At 45.7% G+C, this 16,899-nt stretch overlaps 1 long non-coding RNA gene across 2 annotated transcripts in view; it reads left to right on the top strand.

Annotated features, from left to right (window-relative positions):
- Nucleotides 1-3,248: 3,248 nt before the first annotated feature.
- The window catches only part of LOC117560887, a 31,678-nt gene continuing 18,027 nt past the window's right edge, over nt 3,249-16,899 (top strand). Inside the window, exons 1-2 of one of the 2 annotated variants that reach the window (XR_004571257.1) lie at nt 3,249-4,303; nt 13,516-13,566. This is a non-coding gene — a long non-coding RNA (uncharacterized LOC117560887). Of the gene's footprint in view, nt 4,304-13,510; nt 13,567-16,899 lie in introns of both variants that reach the window. The other variant, XR_004571256.1, reaches the window with a different exon arrangement.

The raw sequence follows: 16,899 nt of genomic DNA, 5'->3' as shown, positions 1-16,899 counted from the left end.
TTGTGTGAGTGTATCTAATTTAGCAGTGATTCCATGTCAGCCACAGCTTGTTACAAAAAACATGACTGATAGTGTGTTTAACAAACTTAAACTAGCTTTATTAAATGTCAGGTCTTTGGCAGGAAAAACATTTTTAATCAATGATTTTATCACTGAGCACAATCTCGATTTTATGATTTTAACAGGAACTTGGATTGAACAAAATAACAGTGCAGCTGTTCTTATCGAATCAACCCCTCCCAACTTTAGTTTTATGAGTCAGGAAAGAATGCATAAGAAAGGGGGTGGAGTTGCTATTCTGTTCAATGATTCCCTTCAATGCAGGAAGACATCGTATGGAAACTTTGATTATTTTGAATATGTGGCCCTTCAGCTGAAATGCTCCTCTCGAGCTCTGTTTCTAAATATCTATAGACCACCCAAATACTGTGCAAGCTTTTTTGATGACTTTACTGAACTGCTGTCTATAGTGTGTATTGACTTTGACCGTCTAGTCATTGTTGGTGATTTTAACATCCATGTTGACAACCCCCAGGACAGAGGGGCTAAAGAACTGTTTTGTGTTCTTGATAGCTATGGACTGACTCAGCATGTGACGGAGCCCACGCACAATAAGGGGCACACTCTGGACTTAATTATCTCAAAGGGTGTGAATATCTCTAAGGTTGTGGTGACTGATGTTGCACTCTCTGACCATTCCTGTGTTTTCTTTGAGAGCTCTATTTCTGTTCACAAAAATGTTCAAAAAGAGGTAACCACAAAGCGATGTTTAACTGAAAATACTAGGGAAATGTTTACTCAGAATTTTTCTTCCACACTTGCCCCTGCCAACATCTCAGTAAATGAGCTAGTAGATCATTTTAATTCAAAAATTAAAAATGTTATAGATGCCATTGCTCCAACTAGGTTAAAGGAAGTGTCTGGCAAGAAAATATCTCCATGGAGAAAGGCCATGACCGTGAAAACAGAAAAAAGAGAATGTCGAAAAGCTGAACGCAGGTGGCGAAAAACAAATCTCCAGGTCCACTTTGAAATCTATAAAGAGAGACTTGGCCTTTATAATTTGGAATTGAAAAACGCACGACAATCGTTCTTCTCTGACATCATTACCAAAAACAAAAACCTTGTTTGCTACCGTCGACAGACTAACTAACCCCCCAGTGTCAGTAGCCTCTGAATTTCTATCCACCAGGGCGTGCAATGATTTTGCCTCCTTTTTCACTGACAAAATTCAGAAAATCAGACAAGCAGTCAGTGCCTCTGCATCAGGAACAGCAAATGTGTTGTCCCTATCTCCACTTAACATCAATTCAGACATCATGACACAATTCCATCAGATTAATGATAAAACCTAGAGGACATTATTCAACTTCTGAAATCCTCCTCTTGCTGCCTTGATATTATTCCAACAGGATTTTTCAAAGATGTTTTGCCTTGCATGGCCTCAGATCTACTTCATATAGTAAACAAATCTCTTCACTCAGGTATTTTTCCACAGGCCCTGAAAACTGCAGTCATTAAACCGCTCTTAAAAAAGAATAATCTAGATGCTTCAGTAATGAACAATTACAGGCCCATATCAAACCTGCCATTTCTAGGTAAAATCATTGAAAAAGTTGTTTTTCAACAGTTGAGTAATTTCTTGCATTTAAATAACTGTTTTGATGTGTTCCAGTCAGGCTTTCGTCCAAACCACAGCACTGAGACTGCTCTTGTAAAGGTCTTTAATGACATCCACTTAAACACAGACAGTGGCAGAACTTCAGTGTTAGTATTATTAGATCTCAGTGCTGCGTTTGACACTGTTGACCACAGCATAATACTAGACCGACTGGAAAACTGGGTGGGACTTTCGGAAACAGTTCTAAATTGGTTTGAATCCTACTTAAAGGACAGAAACAACTTTGTTTCTATAGGTAAATACACATCTGAGTTGACAAATATGACATGTGGGGTTCCTCAAGGCTCCATCTTGGGGCCTCTTCTCTTTAACATCTACATGCTACCACTGGCTCAGATAATGAAGAACAACAAAATAAGTTACCATAGCTATGCAGATGACACACACATTTACGTAACAATTTCACCAGGAGACTATGCTCCAATTCAAACACTGAGTAAGTGCATTGAACAAATCAATGACTGGATGTGTCAGAACTTTCTCCAATTAAACAAAGATAAAACTGAGGTAATGGTTTTTGGAGCCAAGTCAGAACGTATAAAAGTTAGCGCTGAGCTTCAGTGCAATGTTCAAAACAACAGATAAAGCCAGAAATCTAGGTGTAGTCATGGACTCTGACCTGAGTTTCAACAGTCACATTAAAACTGTTACTAAATCAGCCTACTATCACCTAAAGAATATATCTAGGATTAAAAGACTAATGTCACAGCAGGATTTGGAAAAACTTGTCCATGCTTTTATCTTCAGTAGACTCGACTACTGCAATGGTGTCCTTCACAGGTCTCACTAAAAAATCTATTAGAAAGCTGCAGCTAATTCAGAACGCTGCTGCTCGAGTCCTCACTAACACTAAGAAAGTGGATCACATCACTCCAGTTCTGAAGTCTTTACACTGGCTTCCTGTGTGTCAAAGAATAGATTTCAAAATACTGCTGCTGGTTTATAAAGCACTGAATGGTTTAGGCCCAAAATACATTTCTGACCTCCTGCTAAATTATGAACCATCCAGATCTCTCAGGTCTTCAGGGACTGGTCAGCTTACTGTCCCCAGAGTCAGAACTAAACATGGTAAAGCAGCGTTCAGTTATTATGCTCCAAATATCTGGAACAAACTCCCAGAAACCTGCAGGTCCGCTACAACTCTGACTACTTTTAAATCCATGCTGAAGACTTTTCTTTTTGTCGCTGCTTTTAATTGAACTATTCATATCTTAGACTGCACTGTAACTTTTATCCATGTACTTTTTTTTCTTTTAATGTTTAATTGACTGCACTGTAACTTTTATCCATGTATTTTTTCTTTTAATGTTTATTTTATTAGTTTTTCTTTTTAATGACTGATTTTAAATGCCATTTTCTTAATCTCTTTCATTTTTTGTAAAGCACTTTGAATTGCCTTGTGTTGAAAAGTGCTATATAAATTGCCTTGCCTATGCCTTGCCTTGCCTTGCCTTGCCTTGCCTTGCCTTGCCTTGCCTTGCCTTGCCTTGCCTTGCCTTGCCTTGCCTTGCCTTGCCTTGCCTTGCCTTGCCTTGCCTTGCCTTGCCTTGCCTTGCCTTGCCTTGCCTTGCCTTGCCTTGCCTTGCCTTGCCTTGCCTTGCCTAAGTCAGCTCACACCAGGTCAGCCAGTGTGGATTACAGATACAAAGTCTCAAGGCACAGTGGTTTCGTTGCACTCAGCTCCACGATCCTACATAGTGGACGGGCCTTCAGGCACCATCAGGCGGAACAGACACCATCTTGTCCCTTTTCCAGAGACTGTACCACACACACCTCACACTCCAACACCCAGCACACCACCCCAACCAGGTGAGCCTACACTGGGTTCTCCAGAACGCCCTGAGTCACCAACACAGACTCCCAAGGGGCACACACCTGTCCGTACACACACACACACACGGCCCTACCACTAGGTATGGCAGAGTGGTGGTAAAACCTCACAAACTGGACTTGTGAACTGGGGGGGGGGGGGAGACAATGAATGTGAAAAAAAAGATGATGTGAAAAGGGAAGAATGTTGAATCATTTTGTGTTTTGATGTTTAGATCACTTATGCTCACAAAGTTATTGCCTGACTCAGTGGTTGTTTTTGTTATTTTTCATGAGAAGCCTTAAGAGTGCAATGTTCTATTTTTGAGTAAATAGCTATGTGATTGTGCAGAAATAAGTGTGATGACATGTTCTGAGGTTCTTGCAGAGTTTTCAGTTTATCACCTGATTTTGCATTTTCTGAGTCACAGTATATACATGTGACAGTCTGTTCTGTTTTCTTAAGAAAGGGAGATGTGGTGTTAGCATAGACTGTATAAAGGGTGTTAGCTGTTATGCTTTTATTGTGATAGAGCTAACAGGATGATGAGACCGGATGTGGACACGACTGGTGATGCTACTACGAAATGACATGGAAAGTACAAGCCTGAATAAAGTAACCACCATGCTCTAAACCGTCTGTATTACTTTACGCTTACCACGACAAGTGTCTAAACGTTGTTTTTAACGCGCTCAAGAGGACGCTGCAATGTCAATGTGGAAGAACTGCGCATCCGCAATGAAAGCGTAGAAGACATCTGTACCCAATTTGACCGGTGATGCCGGTGTCTTGATTGGCTGATTTGCACGAGTGTAAGTGTTTGTTTAAAATAAGATAGTTAGTGAGTTCACTCTGAACAAAGTGTATTATCTTCAACACACATTTAAAATACTGCCTTTTTATGAAAATGTGAGATTTAACATCTCAACGCGAGGATATTGTTCAACCAAACCATAGCTAACAGTCTCAGATTAAACTAGTGCTTCTCCGGGGGGAAATGGCTAACTGCTTGTCAAAAAGACGCCACACACGTGTTTGTCGGAAGGGATGCTAGCCTGCTGTTCAACAATAGACTCAGGAGTTTAAGCGTCTTTCTGACAAGATTACGTCGCACGTTCACACAACGTGGTGAAGTTTCGTAAACATGCCGGCTAGCCAAACCGCTAGCTAATTTGCGCATACAGACATGGAGCTGGCCAGCGTCTGACTCCACGATAAGGAGAAAAGGTATGTGCACAGAAGATTCATCACCTGTGTGGGAAATGTGAAATGGCTCAGTATGTCAATAAGTGTAGTTTTCAGGGTTTCCACACCCAATCCTAGCGTTTAACAATAAGGGATCATCACTGTATTACATTGTACGGAGCCCCCCTGGTGACATTGGTGAGAAAAATATTAATACGTGGCCACGTATTAATAATGCGTGGCCACGAGTTTATAATGCGTGGCCACAAATTAATAATGCGTGGCCACGAATTAGTTATGTTCCCACGCATTAGTAATTCGTGGGAACACAATAATTATTACGCAATAACTAAATCCAGATAGTCTATAGAAACCGATGACTGAGTGACAACAAGTCGAGTAAAGTTGGAACGATATTGGCAGATTCAGATTTCACGGATCAATAACTCATGAACAAAACGTTGTTCAGACACAAATGACGTCTCCTAAGTACCGTGGTAAGGTTGACAACGAACTACAATCACATTTTGATCAAAAAAAGCCAATACGTGCTGTCCTCCAAACTGGAGACATTACATTAGGCGCATTCACACCGCAGTACTTTTCCCACAAAGGTTCATGAGAACTTAGTTCATGAGAACTCTTTTGTCGCGTTCACACCAAAAAGAGCCGGTACTAAAATTAGTTCATGAGAACCTTTTTTAGCAGGGACTTTCGTGCGGCTCTCTTGTGAGAAAAGAGCTATATTTCTGATTGGCTGGGCGGATTGCAAACCACGCCCCGTAAAACTCCCAAAAAGTTTTGTGAAGCCGCCATTTTATTATCCTCGCATTAGCATTATTAGCATTAGCCCAGCGCAGAAACGCAGAGAGACTAATTTATGGCAACACAAAATAAAACATGGGAGCGGTGGAGATGAGGAGGTGTCGGCGTTCTGGCGATTTACTCGGAAGGCTTCAGTAGAAGCTGCTGGGAGTCCCAGCAGCTTAGTGAAGCCAGTCCCCAACTCCGGGGACTTCCGGCCGGGGACTTTGGGCGCCGTGAAGTGGTTTGCGGCCTGCCAGTAAACCCAAAGCAGAAGAAGTGACGTCAGCGGCTTCATTTGCCTAATCCACCCCCAGGGATTTATTCCGGTGTGAACGCGATCTGTACTTGGTTCATGAGAACTAAAGAGTTATACGGGACGCTGTAATAAGTAAAGCGAACGCACCCGCAAGGACACCTGGCCTCCTATTGGTTGAGGGATTTTGACAGGATTGTTGCACAAAAGTTTCGAGCGCGCACAGAATAAATCTGAGAGCAGAACAAATCTGTAAGCAGCAAAAGATCTGAGTGCAAGCGTACAGTTTGAGCACAAGCAGAGCACATCTAAGTGCAAGCAGGCACTATTTGAGTGTGAGGACAGGGTTTGAGGGAAATAAATACATAAAGTATGCTCTCAAATTTAAATACCACGCTCTTGAATAAAGATAGGGAATAACCCCCATAGGGGAGGGGCTTTTGGAGGGTCCAAGAGGGTGGAGAAGATGGAAAATAGTTTTTTAGGATTGGAATAGGAAGATTGGATCTTATCTTGAAAGAAAGTGCTTTTTGCCTGAGAGATCGAAGCAGAGAAAGAGGAGAGGAGAGCTTGATAGGTTAGGAGGTCGTCACGGTGTTTGGATTTCCACCATTTCCGCTCTGCTGCCCTAAGGACGGTTCTATTAGCACGCAGTGCATCATTTAGCCAGGGAGCAGGAGGGGACTGACGAGCCTGCCGAGATGTGAGAGGACAGAGCGAGTCCAGAGTGGATGAGAGAGTAGAGAGGAGAGTTTCTGCAGCAGAGTTTGGAGGCAGGAGATGGAACGAATCAGAGGAAGGGAGGGCTGAGAGCACCGACGAGGCAAAGGTAGGGGGGGAGAGGGAGCGAAGGTTACGGCGGACAAGTGCAGGATGGGAAGAGATTAGTTTGTTATGTTTGGAAAGGGATAGAGAGAATGAAATGAAGAAGTGATCGGATGTGTGGAGCGGGTTTACAGAGAGGTTAGAAGTAGAGCAGTTCCTTGAGAATATGAGATCAAGGACATTGCCAGCTTTATGAGTCGGTGGGGACGGAGACAGTGAGAAAGCAAAGGCGGTTAACAGAGATGTTAGTTCGTCTATCTTCCCCGTCTGGAGGTTGAAGTCTCCGAGAAGTACAGCGGGAGGGCCAGTTTCAGGGATGAGTGAGAGGAGATTATCTAATTCCTCCAAGAAGTCCCCCAAGGCGCCTGGTGGACGGTAGAGAACAACAATGGTTAACTGTATAGGATGGGTTACTGTGACGGCATGGAATTCAAAGGTGGAAGGAGTGAAGTTAGGTAGCTTGAAGAGGGAAAAGCTCCATTTGGGAGATAGCAGGAGACCAGTGCCACCTCCTCTGCCAGTGGGTCTGGGTGTATGGGAGAAGGAATATGCAGTGGAGAGAGCTGCTGGGGTGGATGTGTTGGATGGAGTAATCCAGGTCTCAGTGAGAGCAAGGAAATCCAGAGACTGCAGGGAGGCGTAGCCAGAGATGAAGTCAGCCTTAGGAACAGCTGACTGGCAGTTCCACAGGCCACCTGAAACTAGATGTTGGATCTCAGTGGAGCACGTGGGATAGACGAGAGCAGGCCGGTTATATCGATTAGGAGATACACGGGGCCAGTGATAATTGCGAGAAGACACATGAACAGGAATGGAGAAAATACACATGATTATAGCATGAGGGGCTAGAAAACTAAAGAAAAGATAAATAAGACACCAGCTCAATCAGAGTAGGATTTGCCTCCTCTTTGCCTCCCTCTTTGCCTCCCGCAGGACTCCAATGTCTTTGTCGGTCTTACTCCCGCAGGACTCCAATGTCTTTGTCGGTCTTCGGCTGTCTGACGCTGAAGCTGACGCTCCAGGAAAGAGCTACCCAAAAATGGACGCCTGATTGCTCAGTTCACACAGCTGTAGGGCCACGGCCCTCTAATTAGTTAACTATCTACAGCTAATGGGCGACAATAGACTGGCCGTGCCTATATTAATGCAGGCTTGAGTGCTGAGACCTGTAAAGCAGGTTTCGCCTGAGCAGATCTGAGATTTAAAATCTCTCAAACGCGATTTAGCCGTTAAAGCTACAATAACAATTTATACAGAGTCGAATAAATGAAACAGAGAAGTCTAATTAAACAAGAATATAAATTACAGTGGTTGCTGCGTCAATAGGTAATGTCGTTACCGGGTCCAGATGCACACTGAGTTCATCAGATTTTAAATGCGCTATTTAAATGCTTTTTAAGGTACAAAATGACTGAGTCACGCGGTTGTACTTCACGCTATCAGTAGACTGGCCGTGCCTATATTAATGCAGGCTTGAGTGCTGAGACCTGTAAAGCAGGTTTCGCCTGAGCAGATCTGAGATTTAAAATCTCTCAAACGCGATTTAGCCGTTAAAGCTACAATAACAATTTATACAGAGTCGAATAAATGAAACAGAGAAGTCTAATTAAACAAGAATATAACTTACAGTGGTTGCTGCGTCAATAGGTAATGTCGTTACCGGGTCCAGATGCACACTGTGTCTCAGATGTCTCACTATGGGATGCGCCTCATCGTGGAGCAAACAGAAGCATCAATCTCATTACGCCAATCCTGATTGGCTGGTGATCTTGACGTCAACGTCAGGGAATCACCCCCTATAAGTAGCTTGCGCCACGACGCATGCGTCATTCAAACACCTCTTCTCGCTTCAGAGCACATCTCTACAGTAGCCGGACAAGCTTAACAGTCCACAGACTGAACCCAAATCCAAAACATTTCGGTCGACGGGCGCTCGCCGGCTACTCCTTCTGCTTCGCAAGAAGACGGTAATACTAACGCCAGTTAGTATTAAAATCGACCTCGCCGTTTCTTTCCCCGGAAAGTAAGGTAAGGTTTTGATTTTTCTCAAGCTAGCTACGCACCTGTTGCTAGCTTCCCCTTACTACCGACACCACGGTAGCGAGGACGCTTTTCTTTTTCTCTCTCACGGAGGAGAAAAGGATTATAAGTATATTGACACACCAGTCAATATTCTTTGAGAACAAAGGACCCACACCGTCCCTTTTTCTCCGGATTAAGGACGGGTTGGTAACACTTTTCTCTCAACGACGTACCTGTTACGAGCGGGTCCTCTCCACGCCACGAGGCGAACAAGATGGACGCCTCTCCCCCTCACACCAGAGGAGTCAGGGACTCGGAGGCTCGGTCATGCGGCTGCGGGTTGAAGATAGCAGGCACAGACTCACACCGGGTCTGCTCGTCCTGCCTCGGGCTGGAACACGCCCAGGAGGCTATCGACAACCCCGGCTCGTGCGGGCATTGTGCCCGTTTCACCCGAAAGAGCCTCCACCAACGGCTAGCACACCAAGCTAGCTTGTTGGAACAGGACTCCCTCATGTCCACTGATTCGCCGTTTGGCAATCAAGACACGGGGGCGTCCGCCGCAGAGACTGAGCCCCTCACTGTGTCGGTCTGGGGCTCACTAACAGCGGCAGCTGCGGAACCGGGATCCCACGCTGTGTCAGGCCGGGACCCGGTGGCGGCAAGAGACGCGGGAACGGAGCCCCACGCCTCACCAGGCGGGAGCTCCCGGCGAGACCTCACCATGGTCTCGCCGGCGGAGGATGTCCTGGAATTAGACTACATGGAGGACGAAGAGGACACCTCTGAGTCCCTCCTGTCTGATTCGGATGAGCAAGAAGAAGATATCTTCATGTCATCGGCTCAAACGGCAAAGCTGGGAGCGATGGCTGCTCTCCCGGGCGATAGCACACCAGCTTCGCCCTGTCTGAGCATGGACCTGCAGGCCGCGTGTCCAGGCTAGATATCCCGTGGCCCGAAATGGCCAAGGAGACCGCCAGGTCCCGTTATGAGGGGAAACATTCTCCCCAAGCAACGAGGACAAGGAGGCAACTCCTCCCGGTCTTCCCGGAGATGTTGGATGAGGTGTCGGTCTCGTGGAGGGACCGACCCTTTAGGAACAAGGCCCCAATCCAGGGTGCCTCCTCCCTAGACTGTGACGGTATGGAGAGGCTCGGCCTGCTCCGCATACCGCCGATGGAACTGCTGGTGGCAGCCCACCTCCTACCGAGGATGGGCCCGTCACCAAGCAGGAACCCCACGCTGCCAGCGAAGGTGGACCGTTTCCAGTCGACCATGACTGAACGGTCCTACAGAGCCGCAGCGTTGTCCGCCAGGGCTCTGAACGTTTCCTCACTGCTAACCGCATACCAAGCGGAGCTCTGTGAGGATATGTTGAGTAATCCTGGACCGGCCGTTCTGGACGAGTTGGCCGCGGTCACAGATATTTGTCTCTGTGTCCAACGCTGCGCCGTCCAGGCCACGGGCAAAACAATGGGGATCATGGTGGTGCAGGAAAGAGCTAGATGGCTCAACCTCACCAACCTCCCAGACCGGGAAAAGGAGGATGTGCTTGACATGCCCATCGTTCCCGAGGGGATTTTCGGCTCCGCTCTTGCCTCCATGCAGAGGAGATGCGAGTCGAAAAAGAAGGAGGACGAGGCCCTCCACCTCTGCCTCCCTCGAAGGGCCCAGCCGCTGCCTTCGCAGCGGCAGCCCTTCGTCCAAGCTGCCCCGAACCCTGCTTGGTTCAAAATACCGAAAACGCAGAGGTCGCAGTCCGCCCCGAGTCCCCAGCCCAGGCAGGGGACGAGGGCGAGCTGGCCTAGAAAATCTCTGGTTCCGGCTGCAGCCCAGGCGCAGCCAACCCAGAATTTTGGCCAGCAGTCGAGGAAGAAGAAGCGAGCGGCGTGACAGCCCCTCCTTCTCCCCTCTGTGACAGAGCTGGAAGTCTACGGTTCCCCAGCTCTAAATGTGTTCCCGCCGCCTCGAGAGATGCCTCAACACCATCCTCAAGTCCGCATAAACACATGTCACACACTTATTGATTTTTCTGTCATAAAACATTTTCCGCTGACGCATCCAGGCTTCGAGCCAAGGGCGCAGCTCGAACAAATGAAAAGAAAAACAATAAACAGTCCGTCAACTGTTCCCCTTCTGAGAGCAGCTACGGCCTCTCTCAAAGGGCGGACAATTGACGGGTCTGTGAAGGCACCACCGTCACGCGCATGCGCAGTGCCGGTTGGGGCTGTAAAGGCACCACCGTCACGCGCATGCGCAGTGCCGGCTGGGGTCGTGAAGGCACCACCGTCACGCGCATGCGCAGTGCCGGCTGGGGTCGTGAAGGCACCACCGTCACGCGCATGCGCAGTGCCGGCTGGGGTCGTGAAGGCACCACCGTCACGCGCATGCGCAGTGCCGGCTGGGGCTGTAAAGGCACCACCGTCACGCGCATGCGCAGTGCCGGCTGGAGCTGTGAAGGCACCACCGTCACGCACATGCGCAGTGCCGGCTGGAGCTGTAAAGGCACCACCGTCACGCGCATGCGCAGTGCCGGCTGGGGTCGTGAAGGCACCACCGTCACGCGCATGCGCAGTGCCGGCTTGAGCTGTAAAGGCACCACCGTCACACGCATGCGCAGTGCCGGCTGGGGTTGTGATGGCACCACCGTCATGCGCAGTGCCGGCTGGAGCCATAAGGGCACCACCGCCACACGCATGCGCTGTGTCGGTGGGGATTGTCGAAATGGGGCACCACAGTGCTCAGACACTGGAGGGCCCCATAACACAACAAATAGAGACTCAGAGGGGAAGAGATGTGACATCTCAGCTGGCTCTAAGGAGCATACAGCGGGAGAAGACAGTTACACGGAGCTACAGACTCCAAGTCACCGTCACCCCCCCTCGCTTCTCGGGCTATCTGTATTCACAAGCCCGGGGAGAGTCAACCCATATTCTCTCTCCTAGAAAGGAGGGTTTTATCTATAATGCCCGCCGAGCAGAGTCAGATTACGCAGACAAATGTCCTCGTAAAGCACCTGCTCAACATGGGTCTCATAATAAAACGAAACCCCGCGCGCCACGGCGTGCGGAGAGTATTGGTTATTATGAAATGCGTAGTGACACTACGCCACTGGCCGCACCCGACTTTTCTAGTACGGGGCGCGCCTACGGGTGCTGTCCTTTCACGGAAGGTGGTCACCACGGATGCATGTCTGACAGGCTGATAGGGTATTTACGAAGGTCGCCCGGTGAGGGGTCTCTGGAGCAGAGACCTCCAGCGGGCGCACGTAAATCACCCGGAGCTTTTAGCGGGGTTCCCCACCCTAAAACGCTTTCTGCCTTCTCTCTTGGGCTCAGAATGACCCCATTTGAACCCCTGGAAGGAGCTGACATGAAACATCTGTCACTCAAGACAGTGCTGTTACTGGCCCTGGCATCCGCCAAGCGGGTCAGTGATATTCATGCGCTGTCTGTACATCCTTCATGCACTCAGTTCGCCCCAGGGCAAACGAGAGTGTTGTTGAAGCCCAACCCTGCCTATACACCAAAGGTGGTTGGTTCGTGTACCCCAATTGACATTGAGGCATTTCCTCCGCCGCTGGTTTCCTCCGGGGAACAGCAGCAGGATCTGTTGTGTCCAGTCCGTGCTTTACGCACGGACAGATCAAAGGAGCTTCGTCTTAATGACCAACTCTTTGTGTCCTGAGCTAACCCTCACAAGGGCAAGCCTGTTACTAAGCAACGGCTCTCCCACTGGATTGTGGAGGCAATTGCTTTGGCCTATACGAGTCAGAGTTTGCAAGTACCTTCGGGTCTGCGGGCTCACTCGACTCGGGGCCTGGCTACATCCTGGGCTTTGTTCAAGGGTGTTTCCATCCAAGACATCTGTGCAGCGGCGAGCTGGTCCTCGCCGCTCACTTTTGTCCGCTTTTACAGGCTAGACGTCTCCGCTCAGTGAGCAGTGCTGGGCACCTTGTTGAGTCGGGACTCTACCTGTTAAGTTCTGGTTGGTTGGTGATTTTCTAGATAAGCTCATCTGGCAATACGGGAGCTACAATTTCCCATAGTGAGACATCGAATGGAGTGTTATGAATGAGAACTACAGGTTACTTACGTAACCCCAGTTCTCAGAGTAACATGAAGTGAGATGTCTCACCAGACGGCCCTCCTTGCTATGGTGAAGCGAGAAGAGGTGCTTATTTTGAATGACGCATGCGTCGTGGCGCAAGCTACTTATAGGGGGTGATTCCCTGACGTTGACGTCAAGATCACCAGCCAATCAGGATTGGCCTAATGAGATTGATGCTTCTGTTTGCTCCGCGATGAGGCGCATCCCATAGTGAGACATCTCACTTCATGTTACTCTGAGAACTGGGGTTACGTAAGTAACCTATAGTTTCTATAGACTATCTGGATTTAGTTATTGCGTAATAATTATTGTGTTCCCACGAATTACTAATGCGTGGGAACATAATAACTAATTTGTGGCCACGCATTATTAATACGTGGCCACGTATTAATATTTTTCTCACCAATGTCACCAGGGGGGCTCCGTAGTAACATCTATGCCACAGATAATAAAAAATCATATGGCTCTGTTGCACATTCATCCTTCAGAGTATCCTTCCTGATAGCTAAACAATTCTAAAGTGTGATGCTCGAAGCATACTTCATATGACTCTGCTCTTTAAAGATAATATGATTCCCACTTTTAGACATGCCCTGTGTGCAATAGCAAATCGAGCTTCAGTGGTTTCAGTAACTGTGCTGTTCAGTGAAAACGCTGCTAAAATACTTTTCTCAATTAAAAAAACCCACAACAACAAACAAGATGCCAGAGGATGCATACATTTCTTTGCCAGACTGTTTGTCAAGCAAGCAGTGAATAGTGTTGTACATTTACTGGGAATTGCCATATAGATAAAAGCATTTTGTATTTGTTCCAGATCAGGTGTCATGTCTGAGACGGAGTCTGTTGATCACCTTGCTGATGGGAGCAGCAGTAAGTCATTTGTTTTAGTCCTGTAATCACTGTAATGTTCTATGTTAGTAGATGGTGCTAAACAAAACTGAAATCACAAAACAAGACTTTTAGTGAAGACTGAGGTATATGAGCATTACATTAGTTAAAAAGCTCCCACCTTACTTCAAATACAGGATAGACTCATTTACCACTGTCACAGACCACTATTCATTTTCAGCTCCAAATATTTCAATTAACATGCCCAATGGTACCACCAGGAAAAGATGAAAGTTAAAATTACTCATATGCAAAAAGTGATTGGTCTCAGATTAGTTCTAGGACGAAATCATGGATATGATCTATAGTGTTTGATGGAAAGAGATTTATTCTCGGTCCGGCTACTAGTACAAGAGAAACCAGTCTATCTGTTGTAACAGTGGTCACGTGTGCAGCTGTCTAGCCATCCTATAAATTGTCAGTAATGACAAATTGCCAATAATGGCTGTGCAGATTTTCTAATTAATTCCAGAGAGAGAGGCCCTTTTACTTCTGCCCTTTCCACAAAGTAAAGGAACAGGGAAACTACATTGGGTGTTTGGTTTTTTTTACACATCGTTGAGTCTCTGCAGTCCTCCCATAGATAGTATAAAGTTCAACTTAATTTGCTCTCCGACTTTGAGTTAATGAGGTGAAAGGTTACAGACACACACAGCCATATGTATAATCCTCCAAAAGGCTCTGCAGACACTACTTTGCATGTTTTAATTATTTACATTTCCAGAAATTCTATTTTAAATGAATTTATACACTTAAAAAACAAACAATTTTTATAACTGTTCCACTTGAAAGATTAGGAAAATTAAACTAGATTATAAACTATTGTTTGCTAAGTGTATGCTGCTGTGCTGCGTAGCTTTCATTCATTGATAATGACATATTGCTTTCTGGCTCAGTACATGTGTTTGTTGCTAAGGGATGCCAGTGAGCTAGTTTGGGCTGTTTTTGGCTTCTGCTGACTTCTGCTTTTGCGGTTCATATTCAATTCAACGATGAATATGAATTATTGGCAGTTATGGTTTATGCATGCAGGCCATGTGCTGCTGGCTGTTTGCTATGGTGATACATCTCTATTTATGTGCAACCTCTGTGTATTCATTTCCAGTAGTACATTTTGAGCAGTGCATCTAATATCTAAAGTGATACATTTGAAAACAGTTCACTATGGTCTGGCAAATGTTTGGCCCTTTTACCCTGGGGATTTGAAGTTGTCGAGGGATTTTCTATTAACTAATTCAGTCTTATTCAGACTGAATTAGAATTATTTTGATGCTTGGTGGCAGCAGAACCTTTCCGATTAACTTTTTCCCCCCATACATTTGTTTTTTGTGAACGTGGGAAAAACATTGCCTTTTTTTACCTTCATGTAGCAAACATTAAGGAACTTTGTCATTCATATGGGGCCGTGTTTCAGGTGATTTGATGATGAATGTATGTCTCCTTTTTAGCGTGTTGTGGGCACCATCAGCACCTGAAAAATATCTTACTCTAGCTCCTACATCTTCCACTATGTTTATCTTCTATAGTTGCTAACTTTTTATTCACGACATTAGAATTTGAATATTTTAGTTGAAAACAGCAGCTGGTACTGTAAACGTTGTAGAAGAGAGATGACACCTCAACCTTGTTTTGTATTATAAAGCCTTTTCAAAACTGTTTGAATAAACTGAAAATAGAGGTCGAGCTGAAAGCAAGGCTGTTTGTGTTTGTTCCTTAAACATTGACATGGGAGAGGGTTCACTTTTCCATGGTTCAGGGATAACAAGCATAAGGACAAGCAGCATAAAGTTGTTTAACAATTTGAGCCTGATCTCACAATCAAGTTGTTATCAGTTGCAAGTTCTGCAAACAAAGCAATATCCTAGTTCTGGTACTTTATGTGGGTTTTTCTTCCTTTTACAGAATCACTCTTATATACATGTAAACAGCTTACTTCCTACACTCTGTGGTCTTCTCATTATATACAAAATAACTTTCATCTTGTATTTACTGTAGATCTGAAGGCTGTGTCTTTTTCTGTTGGCTGAGCCTCAAATTGCTGGTTGTATCTTGGCTGTACATACATTCGCGCAGCGATTCCAGGCTCAGTTAATCGTGTTTGCCCATCTGCTTTGCTGTCCTTTTTCTGGTAATGAGTGTGACATTGCTGTACACAAGCATGACAGTAAGCAACTCAATGTAGTTATTTAGTTTAATGAAGTGGGAGTGAGAGGTCATCCTGCACGTCAGGACCTTCATGTGTGTTCGGTCATTAAATGCTTGTGTATGTGCTTCATTTTCCTGAAACTGACATTTATTCTCACATTATTGCTTCTATAATGGTGTTTATGTGTGGGTCCCTAAACTTAGATTATTGTGGGAATTATTTTCTTCAATGACAATATATCTGTATCTCCTGATTTGTAAAAGGAACAAGTTAGACACACATCCTCATGAGCGTGTTAAAGCAAATACTGCGTACAGTGTTCATGATGCAGGGAATTGCTAGCAATAGATGACTCGTGCCTGTGGCTGAATAAACACACGCCTGGCTGCATCCCCAACTGGCTCGTGCACAATTTCAGAGGCTGTCTTTTCACATTATTCTTTGTTTGTTTAGTGCTTGGACAGCCGTCTCACTTCTGTAGAACAAGGTCCCCCGTTCTCACATACTTGGCCCATCTGCTCGTCCGTGTCATGATTCATGCTTTCATACGTTGATCTGGTGACTCAGAGGAGCAACAGATACATCTTAAGCATGCAAGTAGCCAATGTTTCTGCATTTCAGTTATGTTGTATGCATAGTCTGTGAAGTCAAACTAGTAGTAGTAGCAGCACACAAACAAGGTTATTCATTTTGTATTGCAACTTAATCAGTTGCTCTCTATGGGTCCCTTTTTAATAATGAACACACATACTATATTATTCTAATGTATAATTTAGCTTGTCTGAGCCCAAGCTTTTATAATGTAGGTGTAAATTGTCAATTTCAAACTTACATTAAAATAAAACACCTCAGAAAAACTGGACTGACTTCTGACCCTTAAATTAACACATCAACCTTTCTATCCCTGGCTGAGCTGGCTGCCCTCCCCAGGGGGTTACTATATCTCCGATAACAAGGCTTATTATATGCTCCACTTCCTTTAAGTCGGCCAAACCATTAGGCTATAAATGACTTAAATCCATCACCTGTCATCGCCGTTTATTTTCCCAGCTAGGTGACGGCACAAACAGTCTTGTGAGAGGCAAATGTTCTGCTCTGTTTGGGCTTGGTTGTACTGTACACTTTAAGGAATAAAATAGTTTGCGTTCTTCATTTGTTGATGTGTAATA

This window comes from Gymnodraco acuticeps, unplaced genomic scaffold (genome assembly GCF_902827175.1).
Source record: "Gymnodraco acuticeps unplaced genomic scaffold, fGymAcu1.1, whole genome shotgun sequence".
NCBI classification, from domain to species: domain Eukaryota; kingdom Metazoa; phylum Chordata; class Actinopteri; order Perciformes; family Bathydraconidae; genus Gymnodraco; species Gymnodraco acuticeps.
This window is presented reverse-complemented; position numbering and strand designations above follow the sequence as displayed.